General features: G+C 36.3%; 1 long non-coding RNA gene across 1 annotated transcript; it reads left to right on the top strand.

The window, feature by feature from the left end:
• Window positions 1-4,476: 4,476 nt before the first annotated feature.
• On the top strand, window positions 4,477-11,611 carry LOC308188297. Its single transcript, XR_013945370.1, has 3 exons — window positions 4,477-4,666; window positions 5,989-6,044; window positions 10,221-11,611. It is a non-coding gene; the product is annotated as an uncharacterized lncRNA (long non-coding RNA).
• Window positions 11,612-22,129: the final 10,518 nt, after the last annotated feature.

The following is a 22,129-nucleotide window of genomic DNA, read 5'->3' on the forward strand; positions in this document are numbered from 1 at the left end:
GTCTGATACATCAGGGGTGGCTGATACATCAGGCCATGCTGCCCTTCAGAGGGACCTTGTCAGGTTGGAGAGTTGGGCAGTGAGGAACATCACGAAGTTCAACAAAAGCAAGTACAGGATCCTGCACCTAGGGTAGAATAACCCCATACACCAGAACAGGTCTGGGGCTGACCTGTTGGAAAGCAGCTCTATGGAGAACGACCTGGGAATCCTGATGGACAGCAGGTTAGTCATGAGACAGCAATGTGCCTTTGAGGCCAAGAAGATCAATGGTATCCTTGGGTGCATTAGAAAGAGTGTTGCCAGCAAGTCAAGGGAGGTGATCCTCCTCCTCTGTTCAGCCCTGGTGAGGCCACACCTGGAATATTGTGTCCATTTCTGTGCTTCCAGAAGGACAAGAGGGACATAGAACTACTGGAGCAAGTCCAGTGGAGGGCTTCTAAGATGGTTAGAGGAGTGGAGCACCTGTTGCATGAGGAGAGGCTGAGAGAACTGGGCCTGTTTAGCTTGGAGAAGATAAGACTGAGAGAGGATCTTGCCAGTGTGTATGCATCTTAAGGGAGGGTGTTGAGGATGGGGCCAGACTATGGACTCATTGGTGCCCAGCGACAGAACAAGAGGCAATAGGCACAAACTGAAATACAAGAAGTTCCATCTAAACAGGAGGAAAAACATCTTTACTGTGTGGGTGACAGAGCACTGGAATAAGGTTGCCCAGAGAGGCTGTGGAGTTTCCTTCTCTGGTGATATTCAAAACCTGATGGGATGTGATCCTGTTTAACATGTTCTAGGTGACCCTGCTTAGCAGGATTTTGGACTAGATGATCTCCAGAGGTCCCTTCCAACCTCAAGCATTCTGTAACTAAATAGGCTTTGTTTCAGTGCTTTTATTAACAAAATAAAGTCTACTACCAAAATAAGTATGTATTAAGCTCAGGACAACTCAATTATAATACAAATATCTGAAAATCTACTCATTTAAATCTCTTCAAATGTTTCATTGCCTCGCCTTAGTTGTAGTCACCTGTTATCAAACAGGTGTTTGCCAACATGACTAAATTTTACAATGGATTTTTATTTCCCCTGGATTTCGGCAGAGAGAGAAGACAGGAGTGGATCAGAAAGGACAGGATTAAGACAAAATGTATGAGATAACTTAGATTTTCACGTTTATACGGCATTTGATCTAACATTCTGTACTTAACAGTACAGTATTCATGACATAAATCAATGCAGACAGATAATAGAAGGGTGATTTTTTTCCTCAGATTTATTCATAGTAAGGACCTCTCAATGTACAAAACAATCATATAAAGTATCTTTCCTTTCAAAGCAGAAATGAAAGCAAATGAAACTACATAAATCACAAAAATCTACAGATTTTTTTTTAAAACAGAACTTACCAGAATTAAACAGTAAATATTGCCATTATTATTATTATTATTATTATTATTTCCGCTTAATGTATCTGGACAAAGTCCAGAGAGATTCTTCACTTACAGTGGGGCAATGGATATATCATTGTGTACAACAGGCTATGATAGCATAATAAACATTACCAAATAATAACTGTAACAAATTGCTCTACTGAATCATACTAATATTTCAAATAAGTCATTACTTGCCTCTCCAAATAAACAATTGCAGATACTTTACAGAATACAAGAAAACTTCAGCATCCTATTACGAGATCTCTTGCCTCCCAGGAAGAATGTTCTTCTAAATCCTGTCAGCTAAATGCTAGTTTAAAAGTAAATGACAATGGGTGTAGGGACTGAAGCTTACCTGTTATAAATGTAGATGTTCTCATGCTCTGTGGAAATGATGAAACATGCTCGGACACTTCTAAGATCTTTAATATTGGGGCAGTGAGATCCTTACGTACTGGTAACTTGTATAATACCTTGCATGTGAACAAGCTGTATGTGATCCACGTGATTAAATGTCACTCTATAAATGAGCATCACACCTGAGCTTCTGTTCCAGTCTAAGGGGTTTTAATTTAATTACTTATTTGTATACCAAGGTCTTATATCACCTAATAAATCCTAGTGTATCTTATATGGCATCTAACTGCTGTTCCAGAAAAGCACATTTCTATGTGTCTCCATGCCGATATCTCAGGAATACATCAAGCTATCTCTGATACTTTAGGATATTTGAAATAATAGTAGATACCTATGATGACTGAATATAGCCTGTAAACAATTCAGTCAGTAATGTCTGGGAGGCTAATCAGCTAATGAAATATATGTGATCTTTTAAAGCTGTGTTTTGTACTTCTCACCACTGATTTGGAAATTCATTCAGACACTTAAATGCTGGAAACTGATGCCAAGTTATGGTGATTGCAAGCTGGGACTTGGCCAGAGAGTCTTGTCAGGAGTGGCTGGAGACAAGCTACAGTGTGGGCCTAATATATACATCCAGGAGATGAGCTTCCAGCAGCTCTTGGCCCCGAGCCAGAGTCTGGAATGGTCACAGGCCAGAGACCTCCACAGTATCTCTGGAATTGGTTTTGGATCCAGTTGAGCCAAAACAGGGTATAGAGACCCTGAATACGGAGGTCCCAGGTGAGTTCCCTCAGGGAGTTTGGCCAAATGGTGTCTTCAGGGCCCTAACATACACATCCAGTGCCTGGCTTATTGATCTTTGTATGAATATGAAGAGATGGCTTTATTGAAATGCTTGGAACAAAATAAATGTGATGAATAGTGGCAACACGGTCACCAAAAATTTACCTGTATAACTCTTACAACATGGGTGCAGTCTCACTACTATAAAGAAGTGCTATATGGTTATGCATTCCCTTTCCTATTTTGTGACAACTATCAGGATGAGGAAATTTGTAGGTATATCTAAGTCCTTGGGCAGGTTTATATGGATATGGAAGGAATGAAACACATAGAAGTAAAAAAGCAGAATACCTTTCAGTTAATACAACCCCAGAGATAATTTCTTCATGCTAATGAAATTCTGCTCTTCCCATTAACCTAAATCAAGGCTAGAATCAGACGTGGCTCTCATAAATAAGATTATAAATTTTACCTACTGTAGAAGGAAACTTGTAAAATTTTTTCATACAGAAAATGCCTACACCTTATTCTTAGTAGTTATAATTATTTAGAAGATTGTTATTGTGTCACTGAAATGAGAAGGAGATTTCTGGTTGACTTCTCAGATTCTTCTTTAATTTTGAACTGTACTATTTTCCCAATAGTTTCCATTGCAGTCTCATAACATAATTCTTTGTCAGTTGCACTTATCATTAATGATGAGGGAAATCTTTAATGATCTTCTAATTCTGGTTTCATCTTTATATATGACCATTATGACAGCCTTCCAATAATCTTGGACTTAGAAAATAAAATCAGATTTAATCATGTTTCCATGTTTAAGTAGTACCTGGTCATATGTTGTTACTCTCTTGAAGCCAATGGAGAAATTTTATTTATTTATTTATTTTCCAGTGGAAGTAGAATTGTGCTCCATATAGAAATACACATAAAGAAATAAAGAGAAAAGATATACTTGGTGGGACAGTATTTCAGCTGATATAAACCAGTGTCATTTTATTTACTTTTTTTGTTGTTTAATTAATGAGTAGTTAGAAGAATATCAATATATTGCAATAAATATTTCCTTTAAGTCATTTCTTGAGTAAATACATCATAAAAGAAATTCAGTTACCATCATCAATAAGATATATTTTATATGTGAATTACAGTAAACACAGGAAGGAAAATAATCTGAATTATTCTAATAAGTCTGATTAATGCTATAAAGTTAAAAATAAATAAAATAAAATAGTATTAGTAAATTAATAATAATAATAAAAACTCTGAATCAATCGTGAAGAGAAATTTAATGTGGAAGACCTGTGTTATTTTATATGTCCCAATACAGCAACAAGGTATTTTAACAAACCTCAGCTCTGCAGGTCAGCTACTCTGAACTCTTAATTGAATATATAGTTTACGTACATTACTGTTCCTGTAGTATTCACTGGATTGTGATTTTTATAACTGTTCAAAATTCTTAAATTTAAAAACAACCTTGAAATACAGATAAGTACTTTTAAAGTAATTGGTTGAGAAGAGAAGACAAATAACATATCCAGAGTATATTATGTAGCTAAAGTAGAGGCCAGGTACAACCCATGAAAAGAGTAGTACACAAAACAAATTTTAAAATTTGCTAATTATGAACCCAAACATAAGCACACTAATAAACTCTAACCACATAAACACCTCAATACCTGGTAGTCTACTGAAAAGATTATTGTCTCTGTTAGCAACAGACCATAGGCCTTTTATTAGGTGTGCCTTATGCTGACTGTGTAAGGCCCTCATCCTTGCCTACTGTTATCAACTTGTTATGGGGACTAGCTGTGTGAGCTTGTTACCAGGTGTCTCTTGTCACAATATGTAATTCAAGTGAAGATAACAGCAAAAACCTTGAAAATATGGCCACAGGTTGAAAACAAAGGTTGCATGACTATTAACAACTCAGTGATTGACAGTTACTGGTCATTGTAAAAGTACGAAATGGTGACTTGGGAAAAGACTGTGTTTGCTTTAAGGAAACAAGCAACAGCCAAGCAAGGAGAAAACAAAACAAAATAAAAACTAAAGCAGCAATGAAACTAGACAAGCTACAAGATAAGGTACCTGCCTGTTAGTTCCACCTCATATTTTGTCTTCTCCCTTTGGAAACAAAAGACTAGGAAGTTTAAGTTTAGAAACTTAACTGTCTTGTAAAAAAATAAAGTTACAAAATCAGAGTAGGAGAGAGATGACAAACCTACTTCTGTCTGATTTATCCTTGACGAAGAGCTCTCAGGTCTGATCACCTTAGACTCTTCAATAAAGACTGTCCCAGATCTTAATCATCAGTGCTAACTAGACATCACTTTGGTGTGCTCACAAGTAATGTAGGATATAATTACTAAGGATTGACCACTTTGAATACATAATAATAATGAACTGTAATCTGTAAGAATTAATTAGCATGAATTGTATTGTTAATTAATGTCAGTCCAGCAAAGATTTGTTTTAAATTTTGAAACTGACCTGGTTTGTTAATCTTCTAAATGCTACAAACATAATGATCACCAATTCCTGAATTTATATATATATTATATATGTGCATATACAGCTACATTTATTCAGTTGCAATAGTATCTATATTCATTTCATCTACAGCAAATTGTATGAGGAAAAATGAATGAGGTAGGATAAAGTTCTTGTTGTTTTAGGTAATACATTGAAGACTGGCATTATAACATCCTTAGAGAAACAAGAAATTATTATTTCTGTAGCACCTGGATATGTACACTGGAAATTACTGAGATTGTGATGGTATTGCTCAAAAGCAAAAACTTAATGAAACCATAAAATGACAAAATTTGTTGTAGAAAAAGGAATCTTGAATACTTCTATACAATAGAAAAACAGGGCTCATCACCTTGAGTCAGGTGAGAAGGATGAAGATAATGTTTTACCCCATGTAGTGCATGCTCAGTATTACACAATGTGTGGCACAGACAGCACTATGCACTCTCTTATCAGCAGCTGCAGTTGCTTTCATCTTGGATAAAATTGTTGAGAATTTCGCTCTTTGATACAGCTGGATCAAAATTTCTTCCCTAAGGGATATCTTTATGTCAGATGTTCCTGAACCTGAATAACTGAAATTATTTTATAAATAATAGCAATTGTTCTTGAGAAATGTTTTACTTCTAACTTCCCTTCAATAAAGACTGCAAAAACAGGCTCCTCGCATGTCAGTTCTCAAGTTTGTCTAAAATTATCTAGGATCCAACTTGGATCCTGCCTGTTTGATGTTGGTATTTAAATGGAACGAGTTACTCCAGTTTTCCCAATATTGCTCTACTTAAGAACAAAGTTAGGGTTGAGAAATAAATGTTTATGTATCGTAATTTGATTTTGGTATTCTAATACACAGTTTCTGTCCTTTCATACCTAGATTCATCATAGAAACTGAGAGATCCCAAAAGCTTAATGTCGAACAGGATATGACAGGTGGTACTAATTCCAAAGTGACTCCAACCTTGGTTATCATAGAGCTCTTGAATCTGATATAAACAGCTTTGCTGCAAAATGCATTCTGTGGACTAATTAGAACTTTGTATCAGTGAGGGAATACTCAATAATCTGTGGAGAGAGAATCTACTCAGAATTCTGTCACTGGGTTTTCTGAAGTGGGAAAGAGAAGACTGTGATTTTCTGAAATAAATGGTTCTTAAGGGGTTGATTATCTTGTTAGATTTTGACTCATTTTGTGTCCTTCCAGCCTGAAGATATTTGAAATGTTTTCCTCTGCTTGCCAAGACAACACCATAACCACTAGGCTGTCATTTACTGAAGGAATAAATTTATCTCCTACTGAATTTGCTATGTTACAATGAAAATATTTTAGGTGCAAAAATAAGTAAGAAACAGAATGATCAAATGGGACAGAAACTACTATAGAACTACAATTCTGTAACCCTTCTCTCCCCACTCTATCTAGTACCAAAATGCAACCCTCTTCGTGTTCACTCAATCCTTCTAGACCAAGTCTTTCAGGTATAAATATGACAGGGAATATGGCAGGCTATCCAAGGGGGTTCTCCCAGTACTTAATTGGCTTGTCAGGTATTGGTTAGCTATATTACTGTCCCTCATTCCTTTCACTGGGAGATCCTACCCTCCTTTGTTCTTTACCTGACTTCCTGACTTTACTCCTCCTTTCTCTCTTCTCCCTCTCCCCCACCCGTTTGTTTTTTTTTTCCTCTCTGTTTTTCTACCTATCTTTTCTGCCTCTAATTTTCTCTTCCTCATTAGTCTCATTTCTGTTATTTTATCTTTCTCATTTCACACATACCCAAATGTCATTTCCAGTGACAGGACTAATTTGGTCTTACAGGATATTGCTGACAGTGTTGTCTAGATGCAAGCATCTCTGCTGGGCTCTGAACCCCAACACTGCACAGTAATTACCCAGTTCATAAATGCAACACAGTCTTGCTACCTTAGACACTCTTAAAGGTACAATGTTCTATTTTAACCTTGATTCCTTTACCAAGTTTTAATTAAGCACAAGTGTTTTCTTTTCTTATACACATTCTGTGTTTCTACAGTCAGCTATTGTGTTCATATGGAATTCTTGGTCTAGAATTGTTTTCAGTATTGTCTTGGCTCCGTGCAGAAGCCCTAGCTAGTTAAGAGTGCTCTGTTAGGACTTTTGTTCACAAATACAAAAGAAGTGAAAAGTTTTCGTACAAGCAACTAGAACTCAATAATCATTATGTCTAGGAAAAAATGTACTCATCCGTGTATTGTGATCTTCTTTACTCCTGGGAACGTATACATTGCATAGATAATTTCTACGTCAAACAACATAAATCTTACTTTATAGACGTTTGTATTTAGCAGGAAGACAGGACAACTTTTTCGCTTTCTCTTTTCCATTATAACCTCTGGACTGATATTCAAGACTGTCTTTTGCCACAGACTTCTGCAGTCTGAGGAAGGGACTACTGTAGCATTTCCTGCTTTGGACTGGTGATTTAATCACTACTATGTTTTTTTTTTAAAAAAAAAAAAAAAAAAAGTGGTCACTATCTTGTCATTATCTGCCAGTATAAAGTTTACATGAGAAATGCTAAAGGATTTCTAAGCTTTCTTGGGAATTTAAATAGAATTTTAATTTAGGGTACCAACAAGCTTAATCTGACAAATCTGAGTATGTGTTAAACATTTCAGTTGTCTAGGAAATTTTGCTCACCATATTGACAGATCAAGAGTCCCTGGGACAATTAGTCCCAGGTCTCTCAGCCTTTCCTCCTAGGAGAGATGCTTCAGTACCTTAATCATCTTTGTTACACTTCATTGTACTCTTACCACTATGTCCATATCTCTCTTTTACTGGGGAGCCTGGAACTGGACACACTAGTCCAGATGCGGTCTCTTCGGTGCTGAGTGCAGGGGAAGGATCATCTCCCTTGACCTTCTGGCAATACTTTGCCTATTGGAGCTCAGGACACCGTTAACCTTTATTGCAAGATGGGCACATTGCTGGGTCATGAGTCTCTCATTCTTGAAGAGTAAGTAATTTCAATACTGCTTAAACTTTAGTCTTGTATTTTACCCAGATTATGTGCTTAGTTCTGGTATGCATGTTAACTTCTCATCCTCAATGATATTTTACCTCAGATCTTGGATATGCTTTCCTTGCCCAACAGCTTTTTTTTTTTTTTTTTTTTAATATATATATATTATTTATTTATTTATAGAGATGTACATATGTTGTAGTTTAACCTGGCTGGCAGCTAAACACCACACAGCCGTTCGCTCACCCTCCCCCCTCCCTCTCTGGGATGGGGGAGAGAAACGGGAAAGTGAAGCCGGTGAGTTGAGATAAAGACAGTTTATTAAGACAGGAATTTTATAATAATAACAATAATAATAATAATAGTGATAATGATAATAGTATTGATAATAATAATGTGTAAGAAAACAAGTGATGCACAATGCAATTGCTCACCACCCGCTGACCGATGCCCAGCCTATCCCCGAGCAGCCCGGCCCCCCACCCCGGCCAGCCACCCCTATATATTGTTTAGCATGACGTCAGATGGTATGGAATACCCCTTTGGCCAGTTTGGGTCAGCTGTCCTGGGTCTGTCCCCTCCCAGCTCCTGCTGCACCCCCAGCCTGCTCGCTGGCAGGACAGAGCGAGAAGCCGAAAAGTCCTTGGCCTGGTGTAAACACTGCTCTGCAACAATTAAAACATCAGCATGTTATCAGCGCTCTTCTCATCCTAATCCAAAACATAGCACCCTACCAGCTACTATGAGGGAAAATTAACTCTGTCCTAACTGGAACCAGGACAACATATAATCTGAAACCTCTCTTGGGCAGACATCAGGGCAAAACGTTTCTTATGTCTCATAGCTAATGCATTTTTTTTTTTCCTAGCAAATAACCTTGCAGAAATTTCAGATTTTGTATTCTGATGAGCTGTACACACTACACTCCCAAACAGAACCCCATAACAGTTGAAATAGAGACTGCTACTGATCAAGTTAAATTATTTTTGAAGCTAGAACTTTCACATTGCCTCTCACATACCTTATGAAATCCTGCAGCTGGATTCTCTTAGGATATTTGCAAAATTGCACAATTTAAGACTCCTGTCTTTCAAATTTTATATTAGATTTCTTCCCTAGAAAGTACTTAACACAGTGCTTCACCAATTTATAGGACAGATAAGAAAATCATAAGTGCTTGGCTACACAGTAGAAAGAAAGCTATTCAGGCTAGTTTGGTCTCTGGTATAGTCCTTGACCTCTTTAATTCAAATATTTCCTCCAAATATTTGACAGCTATATTGTTAACCTTTTCAATTCATGCAGAGATTGTAGATCAGAATACTTACAGAGATTGTAGACCAGAACATTAGGCTTGAAACAGAAGTAGCAAATATACTGTACAAGATTGTTCCTATTTATTTATTCATTTATGTTTATTTGAGCATTCAGTCATAGAAATTGTCAAGGAAGTTACTTGAAATAGTTAACAGATGTGCTGCTAAAAGGGTCTATAAGAAGGACTTATATTTATTTATAGTTAATCATATCCATATAAATCTAATACGATTCTAATGATGCTCTGTATATAACTAAAAAGTAAGATGCTGTTTATGCTATATATTGATATTATTGATGCTATATATTGACTTATATAACCCCCAGTGTGACACATGACATGATGTGAAGGTTGGGTTGTTTCTTGGGAACCACAATTTAACCAGATCAGAAGAAATGTAGCATACATTTTGGACAGGGTTGCCTTATTCTATTTATTTATTTATTTCTTCTTTCTAGACAAATTGATAATACATTTTTGAAAACTGGTTGGAAGATACATTTTTTCATACTTTTTTTTTTTTAAAGCTTATTATTTTTCTACGTATTCTGTCCCTGTGAAATGATAAACAGAAGTTTCATCCAGATTCATTACCTTGCTCAATTATCCTTTGAACAACATTTTCATATAATTAACTTCTATTCAGGAAATTAGATAAGTTTGAGAGCAAGACTAAATGTGTGTCTCTCAAAAGAAGTGTGTGAAAGCAGGATGCATAGTTGTATAAATTCTGTGCATTGGAGAAACCATGTGTCTAAAAATAACTTTTTTTTTTTTTCTTTATAGATCAGAATTGAGCCCACAGTTCTTCAACTGGAAAAAAATATTTTACATTATATTGTTTTGTAAAGGATTTCTTTCAGAATAAATGAAAATAAACAGTCTAATTCTGCATTGTTGGAAGAAAACTACAAACACTGTGTTCTTAAAATATTTTGTGAATTTCTATTCTACAGGATAGCTCTTGTAGCATTATTGATTCATTATGGTCTAAAAAGAAAATCCACCCCCACCTTTCCCACTAAAAATTTCAATTTATTATTCCTTGTACCTTGAAGGTAAAAGCAAAAGATATTCACAGGAACCTTGGAGTAGTCCATATAACTATGTTATTAATTTAAATACACAAATATTTTATTTTCATATAGATTTTCTCTCTCATAAAAACACCAGAAGATTTATGAGCAAATGTAGTTGCCATGGGAAACAAAAAGACATACAGATATACTTAAGGTACTCAACCAGGGAGTTGTTTTGGCTTGGATTTATGCTGCTTAGGTAAAAGTGACACTGAATGGCTACTCCTTCACTTGAAAATAGCTCTTTTAGATCCACAAATGCATATGAAAATCACTCATTATTCCAGAGACAGTCTAAATGAAACCAATGGAATAAGTTTGTAATTGACTCTATGCAATTAACTTCTTTGCAAATTGTCCTGTTTGGCTGAATACAATGAACAATATGGTTTATATGAGACCCAATTTTGTGAGCTCTCTATTTGTATTTCTATGCTGTTCTATGACAATCTTGAGGTATGTGATAACGTGACATATAAATGTAATACTATATCATATCATACTGTATTTATTACATAAAGATGTCATTTATTGTCTAAAGTACCCATAAAAGTGGAAGTGTTAATAAAGGGGAAAAAATTACACTTTCTCAGATCTGGCACAAGAGTTAGAAAGACTTTTACTTCAAAATTTAGTTTGCTAGTAGAACAATTGTAAAATACTATTATACAATGGTTACACAAACTAACTAGAATCTGTGCCTGACTAATAAAAGCTGAAGTAAAAAATAAAGTTATTATTAACTACAAGTGTAAACTCTTAATATTAGATAACTTTATACAAGCTTAAGTACAGAGACAGGAGAGAACTAAACCGATAAACTTCAAGAAAATAGAGAAACAAGTGAGTTCTAAAATGAGATATATATATTTTTTTAAATCAACAGTTTTTAAATCTTATTTCTGAAAAATGAGTTTCCTAGAAGCTTGTGGTAAATCTTGTATGTATCTGGTTTTGAATATACATATATTCAGTTGGAAGTTAATGGATTATTATGTAAAAAAAAATAAAATGTGATTTGGGCATTGAACTCTCTGAAATTTAGCTTATTTCCAGGAAAGTCTTGTTAAAATAGACATCTATGGATTTCTAGTAACTCTATTCCACTAATATTCCCCTAAAGATTACTCACTGTTTCTCACTGCAGATATGATTAAGTTTTTGACTCCAAAAGTAAACTAATATAGACTGGCAAGGACTGGAGAAGACTAAAGATGTGCTGGGATGGAACTGGAGGAAGAAAATTTCCACATAGATATGGTATCCGAACTATAGTTTTAGAGAAAGGTGGATAGAAATGTCTGTACATTGGAGAAGTAATTGTTCTCATGTTTTTCTTGTTTTGTTTTTGTTTTTCTCAAGTTTGTAGCACAGCAATTTTGTAACAAGTCTAAACAGAGAGAAAAAGAAAGAGTCAAGGAGAGGATGGTATCACTTATGAAAACCTAAACGGCAGTATAGGATCAAAACACTGAGGAGGAAAAGTAGATGAAAAAATATTTGGAGAAAAAAATGCATTATTGATTGCAATATACATTAAATAAATAAATATATATATATATATTTTAAGTCATGTCCTAAGATTGGCATGATTGTATTTGTACCAAAATGGTCTTAAGAAAGAAGCTGATTGTCTGATTGTCTGGAGTGTCACCTCAGGAAACAATTTATTTAAACCAATTACTCTATTTTCAATAGAAGGAAAAAGGGGGAAAAGTTAAAAGTCTGCTGCCATAACTGCAAGCTTTGATGTTTTAAAGATGTTCTATTGCTTTTTTTTTTTTCCAACATCACTGAGCTTTACTTTACTCTGAATCTTCTCTTAATAAAAGAATACTGAGTCTGTGACAGCTATCAAATCATTCTGTAATAGTACAGCTCCTCATTCAAAAGAAGTAAAACTTTTGTGAAAAGTTTGCAAATAGTGTATTTTGAAGTTTTTGGTATATACCTTCTTCTCAGCTGGAACATATTCAGTGCTGCCTGGGCTCTTCATGTGAAGAAAGTCAGCTGGGAAAATGGCAACTAAGTCACACTGAAATACCAAAATAATATGTCCAATACAGTTTTCATTATCATGGAACAGTTTGCTGCAACTCTGATTTATTAGGAATGCAAGCTTATCTCTCAGGGTATTGAGATGATTTTTTGTAAAGTGTGTGGCTTAGAAGACTACAATAACAGATTGTCAATTTTGTGGAAAGTAGAATTTCAAACAGTGTCTTACAGGAAAAAGGGTTGTGGAGACTGGTATCAAAGTGAAGCTGACATTTTATTTGTATCTCTTCCATTACTTTTTAAGGTACTTTCAAACAAAACAATGAGAAAATTATTTACATGGGCCCATCAAGTTACCCAGCTCAACCCTCATTGTTAGCAATTGGTTCTTATAAATAAATTAAGTTTCTCAATTTTCTTTAAAGAGACATTTCCAAATAGGATAAATTTAACTAATGATATATGACACATAAACACTTATTTTGGAAAAAATCAGGTGAAATAATACAGTATGCTGTTTACAGAAATCTGTATAGAATCTCACCTTCCTTTTGACTTTTCAGTTTAATAAAAAGATTAAGATCACTATCTATCTCACCTGATTAGTATATAAAGAATCTTCTTATAATAAAAAATAAATAACTGCAAGTATTTGAAATAATATTGTCACATTATATGTAAAAGTTTATGAGAACTACTAATTTTTGAGTGCTAATGCCAGAGAAAAAATGCACCCTAATTTAAATATATGTGGAATTTGGGTGCCCCAATCTGCACTCTAGTCATTTGTCTGGCTGTATCCCAGAATGTACCATTGCTTAACTTTGGGTTCAACATTGCTTTGGTGAGCATTTATTTCTTGAATTAGACGTTGAAGAGAAAGCTTGTAGGTACACTAATAGTATGCTAAGGACATTATGTATAAGAAAACTAAGTTAGAAATATCAGTGGAAGATATGGTAGGAGAACCCTTTATTAAAAATGACCTTATTCCTTATAATCAATGCCAAAGGAATTAGAGATCTTTTTCCAGGTCTTTCTCAGTTCAAAAGTGTTTGACACTACAATAACAGAATTTGAAGTTATCCTGGTTCAAGACATGTTAAAGTCTGCAGGGGATGAGGAGAACTAAGAAAACAAGTAAACAAACAAAACAACAAGAACAAAAAAACAAATTAAAAAAGAATTTATTCCTGTGATTAAAGTGTTAGTATTCTAAATGGAACATATATGCATATATTTCCCAGGATAATTCACATGTTAGTGTTTGAGACACACAACATGAAGTCACTCCAAGCTGAGGAGAACTTAAGACATCTGTTTGCCAAGCAATTGCTTTTACTGGAATGTATTGAATATATGAGGTGTGAACACATTAGTCCACATCAGTCCATAGCAGATTTTTTTCCAATATTGCCTTCTGAATGGGAAATGGAACAAATGAAAGACAGGATGAGTAAGGAAAGAAATAGTTTTTCATAAAATTATAGAATATCTTGAGTTGGAAGAGTTCAAGGAACATTGAGTCCAACTCCTGGATCCACACAGGACTACCTAAATATTAAACCATTTGTCTGAGAGCATTCTCAAAATGTTTCTTGAACTCCAGCAGGCTTGGTGCCATGGCAGCTTCCCTGGGAAGACAATTCCAGTGCCCAAACAGTGTTACTTACTTCAATAGAAATTAAAAATATTCAGATTTCAGAAGCATGAGAAATCAGAATGTAGTGATTCTATTATAGTATTATTGATGTCACCTTGGAATAATATATTATGTAACTTATATTCAAGAGCACTCTTATTAGCTTACAACATCTACCTTAGATTCAAAACTCAATTCATATCTTCGAAGGCATCTTTTGGCCTGCTATTTTCATTATTGCTGAAAATTCTGTAACAGCTTCACTATACCAAGCAATATTGCAAAATAATCTAGATGATTATTTTTACTTTTTTATTTTTTTTTGGTAGTATAAATGGTTAAGGATCAATTATATTTTAAAATCCCTTAAGCTTTAAAACACTTTTACCAGATTCCCTCCTTTTGAAATGGAAATGAATATAAGTTTTGCTGAAGCATCCTATGATTTGAGTTTAAATGTATCTATCTCATTTTTAATTCTAATAAATTCAAAGGGTATCAAATATATTCTAGAGGAAATTCATTAAAGGATAAACTGATAGAAGATTGTTATGTACAAGGAAGCTAAAATGAGCTTATTTGTACAAAAAAAAAAAAGGTATTAAAATCACTGATTTTTTTTTTTTTTTTTTGAAAATTCATACACTGCACATTTTCAGGACATCTGTCTCTTTTTTTAAAAAGGTCTTTATATCAAGATTAATATTTAAAAATAAACCTTCTGGCAAAGTCAACAGATTTCTCTCAATTCTTAGAGGAAAAGTATGTATGCATCATTATCATTCCGTTTTATTAGCTCTACTTTCCTGTTATGTTTCAACACTGGAAAGAAGACTATGCCTAAATTATAGAGGTTAGTACATTTAATTTGGTATATGAATATATGTTTACATAATTTATCATAAGTATGTTGTTGATAAATATTACCTCTCATAAGGTACTGTTATATTATTAATATTTGTAATTGTGGTGGTTCTACTCAGGTGGGCAGTCGAACTCCACCATAAATGCTCTCTCACTTCCCCTCCTCAAAGGGAAAGGAGGAGAAAATACGATGCAAAGTGCTCAAGAGTTGAGGTAAGGACAGGGAGAACACTCAACAATTATAACGACAGGCAAAACAGACTCAGAGTAGGGAGATAGTAAAATTTATTGCCTAATACTAACAAGATAGAGAATTGAGAAGCAAAGGAAAGAAAAAGAAAACACCTTCCTCCCATCCACCCTCTTCCACTTCTTCCCGCCGAGCGGTGCAGGGGAATGGGGGAATGGGGGCTGCAGTCATTCTGTAGAACTTCATCTCTTCCACTCCTCGATCACTCTCTTCCCCTGCTGCAATGTGGGGTTCCTCCCATGGGAAGTGTGTCCTTCCTGAACTGATCCTGCATGGGCTTCCCACAGTCAGCAGCTCTTCAAGAATTGCTCCAAATATGGTCCATACCACATGGTCCATCCATCAGGAGCACACTGCTCCAACGTGGGTACCCCATGGGCAGCAGCTCCTGCCAGGTCACGTGCTCCTGCATGGTCTCCTCTCCACAGGCTACAGGTCCAGCCCAGAATCTGCTCCGGCAAGGGTTCTCCACAGGACACAGCCTTCTTTAGGGCAGGTCCACCTGCTCCACTGTAGAAAAGAAAAGAAAAAGAAAGAAAAGGAAAAAAAAAAAAAAGGAAAAAAAAAAGTTGTTCTGGAATGAACAGATTTGTCTGGGGAAAACTGTAGATGGTTGAAGCCCTTTTTGTATCCATCAACCACATAAATGGAAGCCGAATAGAAATGGAAATATGGTAAATATGGTAAATTAGGTAATTCTGGTTCAATGTCTGTAATACTTCTAGTTTTTAACTGATCAAGTTCTTTCTAAAATGGGCCCATGTTGGAAATAAGATTTATCAAATACTGAATAAAAGTATATAAATAAAAATACAGATTAAAAAAAAAAAAAAGAAATAGTACCTATATTTTGCACACATTTTGAATAATGCACTTAATTCTCTGAAAATGATTATACTGAGAGTGGGAAATCTTCAAGGAAGATCTGAAAAATGCCTAAAGTCATGGCTACCTTATAGAGATAAGTCTATACGCTAAGGATCTTCAAATGGAAAAAAAATAAAGATGATTGTTTTCAAAAGGGAGGTATGTTAGATTTTTATAAAAACATGAGTGTCATGAGGAGAGTAGAAAGTGATAGACAAGAACTAGGCATCAACAAAAGGAAATATGTTCAAAATACCCAAGAATTCAATGTTTCTTCTTGAAAAAGGTAGCAAATATTTGGAAGGCCTGTTCAACAGACACTGATAAAAAAAAGTTTCTGTGTCTGTCCCCATGAGGATTTTTTCCATCTTAAGGCACCTAAGCTACCATGTATAAGATGTTAGGTATAACATTAATCACTTGTGACTTTCCTGCCAACATAGCGCTGACAGAATGGGAATTATTGAAACAAAAATATGATAGTTCTGTCTTGACAACAGAATGATGAGGTGGCAGACTGTGAACAGAGTGCCAGCTGGGGTGCTGCTGGGAAAATAACTGTCTATTGAATTAATTGTGTGGGGAAGTAGTCCCCATGGGCAACCTACCTCTCACATAACCCTGCATTCAAAGTAGATCACCAATGCACTGTGAGAGGGGTGACTGACACTAGGAGAGGTCAGTTCTGTGAGGTAACAGGCCCAGCAGATACTTGTTCTTGAGATCTCTGACCTCTGTTATCAGACTGCAGCTGTCGTCCTCCTGCAAGGAGGACCCAGAGGAAATCATAACGTATAATCCCACATGACACCTGCCAGCACTCTATGCACACCTGGTCAGAAGGTGTGTGGTGCAATTGCCTAAAGTAACTAGGAAAATAAAACTAACATTCACATTTTAAAGAAAATGTACGACACTGAAGAGACTTTCAGGGTAGGGAGTAGCTGCATTACCTGAGCGTTCCCTAGGCTTCCAACCTTAGTTACTATCGCACTGGGGGAACCTGGTGTGCTAGCTCTAAGGAACAGTATGGAGCATAGAGTGGAGTGGAGACACCACGGCTAGGCTCTGTGACCATGTGGGGACTTGATTGTTCTTGTGCACACCGAGACCAATAAGCCGCACTTTTTGCTACCCTGAGCCAACGACCTGTCATGTTTTGACAATTGCTGTACTCTAGTGTACTTTTGCTCATTATAATATCATTATAATACCAAAACACACCTCCATCCCAAAAGCTACCTGCCTCCAAAGTGCGACCACCCCTCTCTGAGTACATGCTCTGAATTTCTTGGAGCCTATACCTTTAAACAGAGATGGGAAAACTTTTCACCAGTCATAACTAAGATATGCTTGACTAGAGTCACTCAAGCTCCACCTAAAAGATAGAAAATAACATAAATTGGCCTAAGAGAGAGGGGTTGTCAAGGGAAGATACCGCCGTCAGGGGAGATACCATCCCGAGGGAATACACCATCCCGAGGATCTCCTGACTCCTGGGATCAGTCGACAGGCTGAGCCTCTCTTCCCCCCCATTGGGACGCCTTTGGGTGAGATTTGAACACTTGGTTATACTGTGTGTCTCCACGGAAACTTAGAAATCTCTATAGAGTCTTTGTGCCTTTTAACACGTTAATTTCAAGGCTGTGCACCTGTGTATTTCATGCATGCTAGCTTGCTTTTGCAGACAGTAACTATCGCCGGCAATCCAAAGAACCTGTGTACCTGTTGCTGTAATAAATTGCACATAGCTGCATTGTTCCTAGCCGTGATAGTTCTCATTGAATGCGACTAGAGTAAGGGTGGTTATACGTTACTGGTGAATCCGTGACCGTGGCAGTTCAGTGCTCTGAATCCGACCAGACCCATATCAGTTAATGCGTTACTGGTGAATCTGTGATTGTGATAGTTCAGTACCCTGAATACGACTGGACCCGTAACGGTTAATCGGCTACATCCCATAACGCGACAGGGTGCACTGGGAGGGATCTGCAAGGATTTGCCATTTGGTCAAGGATGTATGAAAGTATCATTTAATCAGAGATTCTGTGTGATTCTAAGTACGTGTTAGATGTATGTGATGTGTAAAGGCAATTAGGAATTATCCCTTTACTTGCTGCAAATTCTTTCCCACGTAAACAATTAAACAAATGATATGTGAATTGACAAGTCTCACATATTCCATCGTGCTTTGCATGGCAAAGGTTCAGGGAAGAAACAACAGAACTTAGAAAACTAAACATGAGAAAATTACTAAACAGTCAAACCATACCAGGGTCAGGAAATTCACAAAGATAAAAATTGTGGAGATTTATAAACTTAGGGGAAATAATCAATAGTCCTTCTCCTGTTATTACATTTCTCTAAGCACTTGCTCATGATCATTGAAAGATACAGGATACTGAGCTAGATGGAGTTTTTGTCCGGAGCCAAACATAGCCATTCCAATATTTCTCAAAGAGAAAAAAAAAAAAAAAAAAAAGTGTTACCTGATTTTATGTAACACTGACCTGTGTGTGTGTGTGTGTGTGTGTGTAGACATGTGTGTGCTCCTGAACCTGGTAAACTGCTCATAATTCCAGCATGCTATATTTTATTTTTTTTCCTGAGGATCCTAACACCAGCAATGGTACTAGCCTGTAACCTGCTGGTTAAGACATGCTGATTGAAATATCTCAGTCTTCTTCTCAGAAGCTTTACAGTCCTTTCTTCTAATTGAAGCTCTAGATTGGCTCTTGAATTCTGTAGATTTGATCCACTCTTCTATTGGATTTACATTAAAAGTCTTTGTAGGACAGGGGCTACAGGGATGGCCTCTGTGAGAAGAGTTAAGAAGCTGTCCCTTGTTAGACCAGAGCCAGTTCCAGCCAGCTCCAACAGGGACATACTGCTGGCTAAAGACAAGCCAATGACCAGAGTTGGTTGGGTCTCTGTAAGAGCACATTTATGGAAGGAAAAATCTACTGTGCAAGAGCAGCTTGGAGAGAAGGGTGAATAAATGCAAGAGAAACAACCCTGCAGACCCCAAGGTCAGTGAAGAAGGAGAGGGAGGAGATGCTCCAGGTGCTGGAGCAGAAGTTCCCTGGTGGCCATAGAGAGGCCCATAGTGGAGAAGGTAAATATGGCCTTAAGAAGGCTGTAGCCAATGGAGAGCCCCTGCAGGAGCAGACCCTGGGCCAGAGCTGCAGCCCATGGAGAGAAGCCCACGCAGGATAAGGTGATCTGGCAAGAGCTGCTGCCTGTGAGGGACCAGTGCTGGAACAGTTTGCTCCTGATGGATGGACTCCATGGTACAGAACAATATTGGAGCAGTTCTAGAAGAGCTGCTGTCAATAGGAAGTTTATGTAGGGCTGAATCCCATGGGAGGGATCCCATAATGGAGCAGAAGACAATGAAGATGAAGGAACAGAAGATGACAAAGTGTTACAGACTGTCTGCAAGACCCATTCCCCATTCACCTGCATTGCTCAGGGGTAGGAGATAGAATAGGCTGGGTGGAGGAAAGGTGAAGTACTGCTCAGAAGTACTGAAGTACTGTCACATTACACAAGGCAAGGACATCTGAAGCGGGCACAAATCTGGACTATGAACACTCACAACCTTCATAGTAAAAAGTGACACCCTGCACTTATGAGAAGGGAATTCACATTTCTGATTCCCATTTATTTATTTATTTATTTGCCTTGTGTCAGGAGTATTATTCGAAGCAAATTCAGCTTTTTCCATCTTACTCTGCAGATCAGTGTTGGGTACGTGAACTGTCTTCTTTTCAGGTGAGAATTCATGAGAAAATGTGTTCTGCCTTAATGAACTACAGTCACTAATATAGCAATAGAGCTGTTTCAATGTAAACCTCCTATGAAATATGTTTTCTGGGGACATGGAGTTCTCAGTTACATTATTTGATAATGTAGAACTGACCCTTGTTCTTATTGCTCAAGCAGGATCCTCAGAACATGGTTGCATTTGTTAAATGTGACTATACATCTTAGCTGATAAGGTTTACTTGAAGTGAAATTAGAAAGAAATATTTAGCCAGCCTACTAGAATTATTTTTGAATATCTGAAAATAGGTACTTCAAAAGCATTGATCATTTAGGGTATGTTCCAAGAACTCCCTGTTCCTGAGCAACATGCTACTTTGCATCAGTACTTTGCTTTTCATGTTGCCACTGACATGGCAACACCTGAGTCTTTGGTATTTCAAAATTAGTGAAATTGTCTGTATATTAAGATCCTAGAGAACAAAAATCAGAATTTTATCCTTTATAAATATGTTTTTTTTGTTGTTGTGTTCTATTTTCCATCCTATTTCTGCTTTTACCAAAGATATAAAAATGTCAAACTTTTATCACATTCACTTTAAATATTTATTTTATGAAGCACAGTTTTGAATTTGTAGGCTATGCATGCACTCTTCAAAAAAGATTTATAAATATAACAGGACATCTTGCCAAAAACATACTTATGCTTTCAGTGAAATTGCCTTATCTCTTCCAAGAAAAACAAAATGATTTAGGTTGTAAAGGACCTCTCAAGGTCATCTGGTCCAACCACCCTGCTCAGTCAGGGCCAGCTAGAGTTGGCTGCCCAGGAACATCTAGAGATAGATTTTGAATATCTCCAGGGAGGAAGACTCCACAACCTAGCAGAAACGTTTCATTGCCCAGTCACCACCATAGTAAACAAGTGTTTCCTGATGTTCAAATGGAACCTCCTGTGTTTCATTTTGTGTCCATCATCTTTTGTCTTGTCATTAGGCACCACCGAAAACACCCTGGCTCCTCTTCTTTGCACCTACCTTTCGGGTTTTGTAGACATCAATGAGATCCTCCCTAAGCTTTCTCTTCTCTAGGCTGAACAATCCCAGCATGTCATCATCAAAAAGTTCAGGATTACCTGAACAGTTTAGAAATTTTGTTGTTGTCATTGTTTTCAAAAGCATCACAGATATTTGCAATTTCAAAAGTGTTCTTATTCAATATCTAGAAGAATCAGGGCTATTCAAATGTATTCTTGAAAGAATAAAGAAGTGAGGGAAAGATAATGCATCATACATGTACATGGGAGTAGCTTTTGTTCTCTAAGAAGAGAAGTAATTGTTTTAAGGAAGACACTATTCAAATCACTCTCATTCATCTTGGGGAATCGAGTACTGGAATATATTTATATGCAGTCACGGCAGCTCAGCTTAAGCTAAATTACCTTGCCTCTGCAGTCCTTTTATAGTTCCACATTTTAGGTGAAGTCCTAACCCCTGGAGTATCAGAAATACTGAAGTGGTGTGATCTCAGGACTAGATCTGAGATTTTTCATAACCTAAAAATTTTCCTACTAAAACAGATGGATTTGTTCCTAACAAAAATTTCAGTTTCAATAAAACTCTAGTGTACATTGAAAAGTATTTCCATTGGAAGCTTTTTTGTTATCTCCAGAATGTAAACTAATCCTTTGAACTTTCTCTTCTATTTGACTGTCATGTCCATGTTATGTATGCACATATCTGTATGTTGTCTATATATTTCAGTAATAGTTTAATTTCCCATATTTATATATTTTATCTAAATGAGTCTTCTAACAAGGATTGTGATGAAATTCAAAATATTTTCCAGCTCTGAAATTCTTTTTATTTTCTATTACCCACTTATTCTATACTACTGCAGTCTTGGAAGCTTTAGGCAGTATGTTTTTTATAACTACTTTCTCATTTGTTGTTGATTTGTGGTTTTTAAATTGATACTTGCTCTTTCTTCCTATTAAGACAATGTTTTTTCTTCTAATTTTATTCTAATTTCTAATTTTCTTCTAATTGACAGGACTCTTGGCAATCATATATCATCTCCAGTAATAATGTTGCTCCACACTATTGTGCCAAAAAAATTATACTTTTCATCTTTGCAAATTATTTTAAAATTTGCACAGTATGCATTGTGAATACTTCTGCTGTTAAATATAGTTTGAAAGACAATCCTCAAAAACTGTATTTGCTAAATA

The sequence above is a fragment of the Anser brachyrhynchus genome, assembly GCF_964034855.1.
Source record: "Anser brachyrhynchus genome assembly, chromosome: 1".
NCBI lineage: Eukaryota > Metazoa > Chordata > Aves > Anseriformes > Anatidae > Anser > Anser brachyrhynchus.